We start from the raw sequence: 10313 nt of genomic DNA on the forward strand, positions 1-10313 counted from the left end.
TACCATTCCCATGTCCTAGAAAAATGTGCTAATCGTGCAGCTGGGTTAAATCTGTCCTGCTAGGCAAAGCTGTGCCTTTGTGCCGAATAAAAGGCCTTCAAGCTTCATAAAGCCAATGAAGGAACAGCCAAAAAATAAACATGACATTGTAGCTCATTAAAAAGGGGATCCTAGGCAAGGAAGAGAAGGGTGAAAAGGATGTAAGGATGTACTGCAGAGGACCTTTAAAGTTAAAACAAAACACTCATGTTTGACGTGATAAAAAAGAGGGAGGCAATGGGTGGACTTTGCTTAAATTTCCCCAGTCCTCATTTGGAAGAGCTTTTTTCCTAGAGGGTGTGTCCCATCAAATAATAGAGGTTACCTCCCTCGCTGGATGCCCTTTGGAATGTTGCTGTGCCTTATCTTTCCTCTGGAATAGATTGAGTTGGGATTGTAAAATTATTTTGCCTTTCCTTTTAAAAATGAATTTTTACTAACTATTGTAGTGAGCTACAGCTGTGTGTTTTGTAGGCGAGGTTTTATCACTGATTCTTTTCAGACCGAACATCCTTTTTAATAAATGAAATAAATGCTAAATGCAAATAGAGCCTGCCTCTCATTATGACAGCTTTGTACTTTTTATTGTGTGAGTGGGAGAGACGAGTACAGATGTATTCAGTGTGTCTAAGTGGAGAGGACGCACAATAGCGCTGAGACTTGGCCTTGCAACCCTTGGACACTAGGCCTGGATTTATGTCACGGTGTCTGGGCATCTTTCATACTTCATACCCACCTTTTCTAAGTTAACTTCCTTAAAATGTACGAGTTATTCAACCATTTCAAAACTATCTTTGGTGGCAGACCTCCAAGGAAGAGGCTGGATGCTGCAATGAGGTACCCACAAAGTTAACTTTCCTCTGCTTCAGAACTGAACAGATGCTCCAGTTTGTGGCCAGGAGGACACTGCATTATGGAGAATCAGAATCCCTCCATCCTGAATTCACTGAAACTCCTTATCGTTTGCAGTCAAGAAGGACAGATGAGGATGGTTAAGAAAGGGCATGTTAGTCTTAGGCTTAGGCCAAGAATCAAACTGAAGGGTTATATTCTCCCTGCTTAAATTGCATCAAGAATTCAAGTCAATGACGTAGCTCATTAAGATAGCATGTCCCAAATCAGAAGCGGCTGTACTTCAATGGTGGGTCAGCTGCATTTCGGTCGTGGTCCAAAGTTAATGGGAAGTCAATGGAAGGACTTCTGCCCAGTCAATAAGCTTTGGATCAATTTCCTGCGTCAGTTCACAAAGTGCTTTTATGCTTTTGAATAATTTATGCCAAAGTCTTTATATAAATCCAAATCAGTGTTTTCATTTACTTGCAGATCATATGAATAGAAAACTTTTTTTTTGGAAATTGTTTTACTTAGTTATTTATCTGTTTGGAGATTGGAGCTGAAGTCTATTGATCAGTCTGATTAAAGAATGTGAAATCAGAATGGGGCTGGCTCCCTCATTTTAACAAGTTACTCTATCACTTTATTTTTTTCAGATGAATTTGATAAAATGAGAGAGAAATCTACACACCTGCAGGCCACTGAGATAATACAGTACTTGGGCAAAGTACGGGAAGAGAAATGGTAGTAAGGATACATGCGTTCATCAGGATGATATATACAAAAAGGGAGAATGACTAACTTTGCAAAATGTTTTTCATAGTCCACTGGTTTAAGATGTTAATGGACCTCTGCTTAAATGAGCCAGATCTCTTGACCTTAAAATGATATAATTTCAAAACCAACAGAAGCAAACGTTGGCCAGTGGCTCCATTTATTTAAAGTATTTTAAATGCCCCTGATTAAGTGTGCCGATCTGCACTATAATCTGATTTCAGTGTGGCAGCAGAAGAGGTGCTCCTGATCCTTCCACTTTGCCTTCCACTGCCTTCCCAAGCATTTGACTGGGCCATCGTGTAGCTGGTGGCAGCAGAAAGATCACCACTTTAGCAGCAGCCTGAAGCTGGACCAAATTAGGCACAGCATGAAACTGTACCCTGATATCATCGATTTGCTCTGAAAGGCACTGTAGCCCCATGTGATTATGGAAACTTCAATAATTAAAAGATCATAGAATGGTTTGTGTTGGAAGAGAACTTAAAGATCATCTAGTTCCAACCCTGCTGCCATGGGCAGGGACACCTCCCACCAGACCAGGTTGCTCCAAGCCCCATCCAGCCTTACGTGGCACGGTGGTCATATATTTCAAAAGCAATAAAAAGTGATACGTTCACTAGTATGAGCAGTGGTTGCTTTCTTTTTGTCTTCAAGCTGATACCTGCTACTGAAATAATTCATTTATTTTAAACATTTTAGTAAAATATAGGAAGTAGTATAACAAAGAGAGGATGGAGGAGATGTGTCCCATTTTAGGCCAACAATTACAAGGGCCGGTAAATCTTTCTCTCCTGGCAGGTGAAAAAAACCCAACCATAGGTGACCAACCTGTGTTTTGCAAAGATAAAGTTCATTGGGGTCCTCAGAACAGGAACTGCTCCAGGTGGAATCACCTTAATAGAAAAGTGGGAGTAAGGAGAGACGTTATAAAGAGCAAAAAAATCTGAAGAGGAAAATGCATTTCAGAGCTCAAAAATGCAGGGGTAGCCTGGGTGTTGCTAAAAGTGAATTCAAATTAATCCTGGGAAAGACAATTAAATTAGGGAGCAAGGATTTTATCGGTATTTAAACACAAAACCAAAGAAAATGCGGAATAAGAAATATAGGGCAGAGCTTAAAGATAGTGGAAATATGACCCTGCGGTTAAAGGTCTTCTTCAGCTCTGTCTTCTGTAAGGACTCTGCTGTAGAACCTGCTAAGGAAAGACAAGATGATTAATGGGAAGAGGACTGTGGACATGGAAATTTCTATTACCAAAGTGGAAACAAAACTCTCTAAACTAGTTTCATTTAGCAAGGGAGAAGGGAGGAGATATGGAGCCGGGTAATCAGCATTCTTGATATTTGAAAGAGCTGGCTCAGGAAATCGGTGCTCCATCTCAAAGCTCTTTAATAAATGTATGAAGTTGGGGGTGGTTCCATCTGTATGTCAAATATTAAATATAGCGTCCATATTTGAGTGCAGAAAAGCAACCACCCAACCCCACAAATGTGCAAGCTTTAAAATAAATCTTCAAGAAAACAAAAATGAATGAATAATTAAAGAAAAGAAATGGCCACAAGGAGGGGAAAATAAATCAAGATGGGAGGAAATACAGATTTATCAAAGGCTGTTTGTGTCTGATAACTTTCCTTAAAAAGGATAACCAGTTTTTATGGATGGGAAAAATGCTTTAGACATAATCCACTTAGACTTCAATGAAGCAATATCAATATTGCGCCACATGGGATATTATTAACTGGAGAAAATGTGGATCATTTCCAAAATACTAATGTGGTCAGTAACTACTAAAGAGAAATGACCTGGGGTTCTGTAGAACAAAACCACCACTAACCCATGTCCCTCAGCACCATGTCTGCCCGGCAGACTCCACCACCGGTCTGCAACAGAGTCTGCACCGGTGACTCCACCACTTCCCTGAGCAGCCTGTTCCAAAGCTTGACAACCTTTGGCACCTTTGCTCTGTTCTCTGTTGCATGGTCCAAACCTATCTTAGCTGAGTCACAAGTGAGACTTTGAGGTCTACTGTTGGTTCTACTGATCTTTAGCTGGAGGAGATATCTGTGAGGTTAAATCAGCCGAGCCATGCTCTGAAGGCAACTCTTTTTCTGCATGGACACTCTTGGGAGCCCATGGTGATTTCAGTTTTAGTTGAAACACTGCCATCAGATCATGATGAATCTAAGGAAAGCCATTAATTGCCAGGCCATTTCTAAGGAAAGCCATTAATTCGCTCCTACATAAGTGAGGAGAAAAATCTTTTGTTTGTGTTTTTCATTTCTACTTACTCGATTAGACGAAGCATCACAGGCGACCACAGTCGTGACCAAAGGAGATTTGTCAATCAAGAGGGGAGGACGTTATGTCCTTGTTGAGCTGTCCTTTCCTCCTCCAGTTTCTCTGACTAAACATTTCAGCGGAACAAGAAGTTTTTCAGCACAAGGGTAACCTGCTGTACTTGCACAAAACGAAGTACATGCTCGCTCACGCTGTATCCAAAGGAAATGTTCAGAACCAATGACAGTTGGAACCAATGACAGTTGGAACCAATGACGCAGTGACATCGCGCTCTGGTTGTTGTAACGGGTAATTTACTCAACCCCTTTCTCAATTTACTGAGGGATTGAAATAAAATATAAGGTTAAATATGTCACCTAGGTCCATATATAACCTTCTCGTTGCCCTCCTGAAATTACCAAAACCCCCTACAGTAATTAGAGGAAAATACATCTCTTTAAGGCACTGATAGTTTACTCAATAGTCAAATAGTGAGCAATAATAGACAAGTTTATGAGAGAAACAAATTTCTTTTCTCTACACAATCTAAACTTAGATCTCCTTACACTGCAGTGTCTTATTCACATCAAAAATGTATTCCGCAGGTTATTTAAGGTGTTTGTCACTGCTCTTGACAGTTCATCCCACACAAGGAGTGCTCCTCATGTGGCACCAACTGTGAAAAAGCAAGGAGAAAGGCTTTCCTCTGTGAGAGAGATCAAAATATCATTTCTGGAATCATTTTGACAAATTCTCTGTGGTGTTTCCAGAGGCATCTTGAGGGAGATTATATCTCTGGTGGTTGCTGCAAGTTGGGTGCGACCAGCTCACTGTGATCCAACCGTCACGGTCAAGTAGGGGAGTGACAATACAGTCATCCTGGGAAGATTTCAGAAGAGTTCACAGAGCACCTAAAAAAAACTGGATACGCTTTCAACGTTGATTGCAAAAAGGAAAATACTAAAAGCAAAAATCATAAGTGGAACTTAATATTTACGTATGATTAATGCTTTTCAGAAACCCACATTCAAATGACAGTCAGTGATATTAAATTCTACTGGTAACTCGGGCCATGTCATATGGAAAGAAATGATCCACTGAACAGTCAGACTGAAAAAATCTCAGAACATCAGTCCTTGTTTGGAGAAAAACGTATGGGGAGGAGAAAACTGTCATAACTCCCTTCTATTCCCATAGTGACGAGACAGGACAGTCCTTGTGGTATCCATGGTGTGTGTAAGCAAGGAATATTCTTGATTTGCAAAAAGGCTGAGCGCTGCTATCAGAGATTTTTAGTAGTTTTGAAGGGAAAGCCGGCAATTCAAAAATGAGTTAAAAAACTGTACACACATCTATATTTATTCTCATTTTGATGAGTCAAGAAGAGGGATGCTCTTTGGTGGGAGGACTTGAAGAGCACAACTGTGTCCCCCCCTGGTTCAGCTCCAAGGTGGCACCTGGTTACAAGCCAAGAATTCCATGCAGAAGAAATAAGAGCACAGAGGGGGATGCAGAAAACCAAGAGAGGAGTGAGATTTAACAAAGGAACCAAAGGGATGTTACAAAGAAAGGAGAGATTTTGCCGTTCATGGAATCGGGTGTAGTTCAAACACGATGCCGCAGCGGAATTGAGACTAAAACAAAACGTGCCTTTGACCTTGCTAAGTCTGAGCTGATCTTTGGAAGGCAGTGATGGATTCTCTAATTTAAATCATTAAAATAAAGCCAAATCAAAACAGCATCTGAGCATACATTCAGAGAAAGCTCTCTTATTGTGCCAAGAGTAGCCTGCGTGCCAGGGCTCTAAACAAACAGTCTAAATATACAGGTTCATAAATCTTGTGTGTGAAATTAAAACAAGGGGAAGGACATTGATTTATTATATGTTTGTTGGAAAGCTTAAGACTTAGTCTTTAGTTATAATAACGGTGTCCTCCGTGCTCCGTAAGGGGGCAGAAGTGCTTGACTTCAATTGTGCTTTTCTTGGGTTTGGTAATTATAAGGTCAATAGGAAGTGTTCCCAGAATAGCAATCTTTTTGACTCCACTCTTAGGTTGTTTCTGGATTCCCATTAAAATTTCACCACTCCGTCTAAGTTCTCCAAAAAGAAACTGACCTCCTGAACTTGAAATATAGCTCTTGTTTCAGGGAAGGGATTTTGTGGGAAATGCCATAAAAAACAGGAGAAGCATTTGAGGGCTCCGCGGTCAGATTGTGACCGATGTACATCACATAAGCTTTGCTTCTTATTAGGAGTTAATGAAGATTTTTTTCCTCTTTTTTTTTTTTTTTTTTTTCCCCACCTATAGTAACTCCATAACCTCTAGACTTGAATAGCTCCACTGTCTCTTGTGTGTGTTGTGTGGAGAGAAAGGGATGTATGGTCAGGAAGGCTTTTCCGTTTAGCACTACTCAAAGCCCAAGGATGCCAGATTGAAGATACCAGTGAGAGTAAGAAATAAGGAGATAAGGAGAGTAAGAAATAGGAACAGAGGTGCCGATAGCATGTGTCGTTGGGGTTAAGCTTCTCTACTGGTATGTTCTGATGAGTGCTATGCTGTAACTCTTGTCTAACACATGATAACTTATCAACATAGTGGCTGCATCCACTGTGGAAGGGTGGCTTCATCTGTAGTCCTTCATTTGGAGACCATATGGCTACTAAGACTCTCCTTGAGATGCGCAGAGTCCCAAGAAGTCAAGAAGGGCAGAAGTTGGCAAAGTTTGGCTCCATCTTCACTCCCTGCAATCAAGGACAAAAGAAAGATGTTGCAGGTGGATGCACAGGAAGAAAGTTTAAGAATGGGACAGGTATAAAATGAAGATCCTCCATCCTTTGGCAGTCTGTGACTTAGGGACATTCTGAGCCACGTCCTTATGATGAGTAGCCCTCAACAGAACTTCCTTCCATAAGTGCATCTGGTTGCATTTGAATCTATGTTCATTGATGCAACAGTTTGAGGTGATGATTTTCAGAGTTCAGTCATGTAGTGGATGAAAAAACATTCCCCTTAACTAGGTGGCTGTTAAAAGATGGTGACAGAGGAGGGATTGCTATGCAGGTTCAACCAGGAGTACAGATCACCAGGCAAGGTTACGGGGATGAGGCAGGTCCCGGGAGCCGGGAAGTCAATCCCCAGGAAAAGGTTGGGATCAGGTCTCATGATCCCTGGTAGAATTTTTTTTTTTTTATATTCATGTCACCTTTTCTCTCCACCTTGTCCTGAGATCTCTGCGTGTCTTGCTTTTGGTTTTGCTTTGTTATTGTTGTGACCAATAAGCTCCCCCCGCCAGAAAGTGGTCATCATTTCTCACAGTCTCTGCTTTGTGTGCCAGTAATTAAGCACAACTATCATGATTAGATTTTATAGTTTATAGTCCAAAAGCATGTCGCACTGTCTAACCTTTTGAAAAATAGGGAAAAAACCTGGTTAATACACAATTCTGCCTTACGTCCTCTAAAGGGTTACATCGGTTCCCTACATCTTAATGAAGCACAGCTTTGCTGTCCTCTGCAGCAAACTAGGGGTTGTCATTCGGGATGTAGACTTATCTTCCAACCCTGTCACTTTTAATGATCTTTATCTCCCTAAAACTTTCATGATCCAGATGTTCCCTATTGGCTTAGATAGCTGTGCTGGTAACCATCCCCATTTATACTTCCTAATGCCTTTGACACAAGTCTGTGTACAGTAATCAGAGAAAGTAAATAGTATCTGCAAAGCATGCTCAAATTTAATTAAAGGAATAACAATATCTCAGACTTTGGGATACTACATCACCGTTGTCATTTGCTGCCTGTACAGGCAGCTTCACAGAACAGCTATTCCTACTCTACATACCTGTAGGCTGATGAGCTTTACCTGGCTTATGATACGCAGTTCTGAGGGACTTAATAATAAGAAATAATCTGTCAGGTTGGAGTAAATCAGATTGGTACTGGATTGGAACCTTAAAACACCTGGGATAACGGATTTATTTATTTATTTATAGGTGGTTTAAGAAAAGCTTCAGGCCATCCATGGTCAGATTTTCTTCCTCTTACATAAAGAGTTATAACTCACAAAAGACACTGAGAACAAGGGGTGGGCTTGAGCCAGAAACCTGCAAAAGGTCTTCAGGGCTTTGACCGTCCACTGGATGGTCATACCCTCCTCTGTTATATCTCAAAGGCAGCAGTGAACAGGATGCTCGTAAAAGATACCTGTCTTGAAAAAAAACTTGTCTTCTATTTTTGTCTTCAAAATTTTCTTCTCTTCCTCTAAGTATTTCTTCTCAACCTGGATTGCTGAGAAGAACCTTTATTTCCCTGCAATACAGCTTGTCTGAACCAGCTGTGAGAAAACACTTCTGCTAGTGCAAGTGGCAACAAATACAGATAAGGGTTTTGGCAGTGGCAGGATGTTGCATTTGGCTTTTCCTCTTTTAAGTGCTTCAAACGGGCAAGGCAACAACTTTTTCTCCCATAGGTTGTAGGCTGCCGCCTCAGTCTGGAAACAGAAATGGATCTGGGCTGGAGTGCCAAGTAACTCTACTTTCCACCCGAAGTTTGCTGCTGCCAAGTAAGGAACTTGAAGCTTTGGTCAGGTGCTGTGAAGACCGATACCCAGATCTCAGTGCAGCTGTGGGCCTAATCATCAAAATCATAGAATCATAGAATCATTTTGGTTGGAAGAGACCTTTAAGATCATCAAGTCCATCTGTTAACCTAGCACTACCAACTTACCACTAAACCATGTCCCCTAGCACCACATCTACACATCTTTCAAATACCTCCAGGGATGATGAGTCAATCACTTCCCTGGACAGCCTGTTCCAATGCTTGAACAGAAATGCAGAATAATTTCTTGTGTTCATTGACCTGGTGGCCCAGATGACTGCTCCATTTCACATGAGACCCACCTCCGGGCAGCCTAAGACCACAGGTCATCAACTTTCTAAATCCAGCAGCTACCTTACCACAGAAGACCTTTCTCTGGGCCAAAGAATCTCCACACAGAGACGTTAAAGGACATAAGCATGAGGAGGGTCACTAACATCCCACTCACTGAGTACAGAGGGCACTGAGAGAGCAAGACCATCGTGGTGGGGGCTGAGTACTGCCCATCCCTGGGATGAGGAAGGGTGTCCACCTCCCAGTTCTGCTCAGGTTCCTCATTGGAGAGGGTCAAAGAATTTCCCCAAGACTATTGACCTAAGGGGATGGGACAAGTTGATTTCTAGTGAGTTTGGTGTTCATTTCCCGTGTTTTAGTCCAATGTCCCTATCATGAAGCACCTGTGATCATTTTTCAGGCTTTCCAGCAGTCTGAGCAAGCAGATAAAGAAGCAGTTTAGGCCAGTGAGATGAAATTATCTTCTCTTTCCTTAGAGGTGATTTCTAGGAGTGAAGCTCCAGAACTGTCTGGAGGTCAGTACCCTTTTTTTTTTTTCCTACTTTCACTTGGTAATTGAGAGCCACAGACTTCGGAAATCTGATGAATTTCAGTAGTGGCAGCTCCCTGAGAAAAAGCACAGTAGAAATAGAGAGTCTACGCATATTGAAAAACCCCTGGAGAATAAGAGTGAAAATGAGAAGAGGACGTGAAAACAGCATGTGAAGAAAAAGTGAACCGGTTGGCTTTGTTTAGCCTAGAAAAGGGAAACCTGAAGGAAGCCAAGTACATATTCTTCCAACAAAGCAGAGGGAGAGTGTGGCGATCGATAGTTCTGTGCCCTTGGTGACTGGAACAACAAGAAATCTGTTAAACTTCCAGCAAAGAAGAGAAATTAGATGCCATAAAAGAAAATGAAGAGTGAATGTTGTCTAGAGAGGCTGTGAAAACTCCTTGGATGTTTATTAGAAGACCTGAGCCAAACATGCTCCGTCGTGGTGTAGGTATCCTTGAGTCTACTTTGGCATGGAGGAAAGGACTAGGGCAGAGGCTCACAAACTGGGGGACAAAGAATGTACCTGAGAAGGTGAGAAAGGCCAGAAAATTACTTGCAGCCTTGTTGTCTCCCTCTGCCCTTGTTCTTTGCTGACTCCATCTCCAAAAAGCAATCTCTTTGAAGGTGTAGGGAAAAAAACCAAACAACCCCCACTTCACACACAGTCCTTTCTTTGAACCAATGTGAACAGTGAGATGAGAATGAAATACTTTTCAAGGGAATTTGGGAGGAAGAGTGAAGCAGAGGGTTTACTCATCTATTCTAGAAAAGAAAGACAGCTCAATATTAAAAAGTCCAAAAGCTTTGGGAGTCGATGACCTTTAGGTCCATTGCATCACTTGGAAATCCACTTCTAAATAAATATTCATTGCTGACGCATGCTCTAATAAAAACGGCATATTGCAGTCATTTGCAGGTTGGTGCATAGTCTTGTCGGCTCATTCATAGCATATTTAC

This window comes from Numenius arquata, chromosome 3 (genome assembly GCF_964106895.1).
Source record: "Numenius arquata chromosome 3, bNumArq3.hap1.1, whole genome shotgun sequence".
NCBI classification, from domain to species: Eukaryota; Metazoa; Chordata; class Aves; order Charadriiformes; family Scolopacidae; genus Numenius; species Numenius arquata.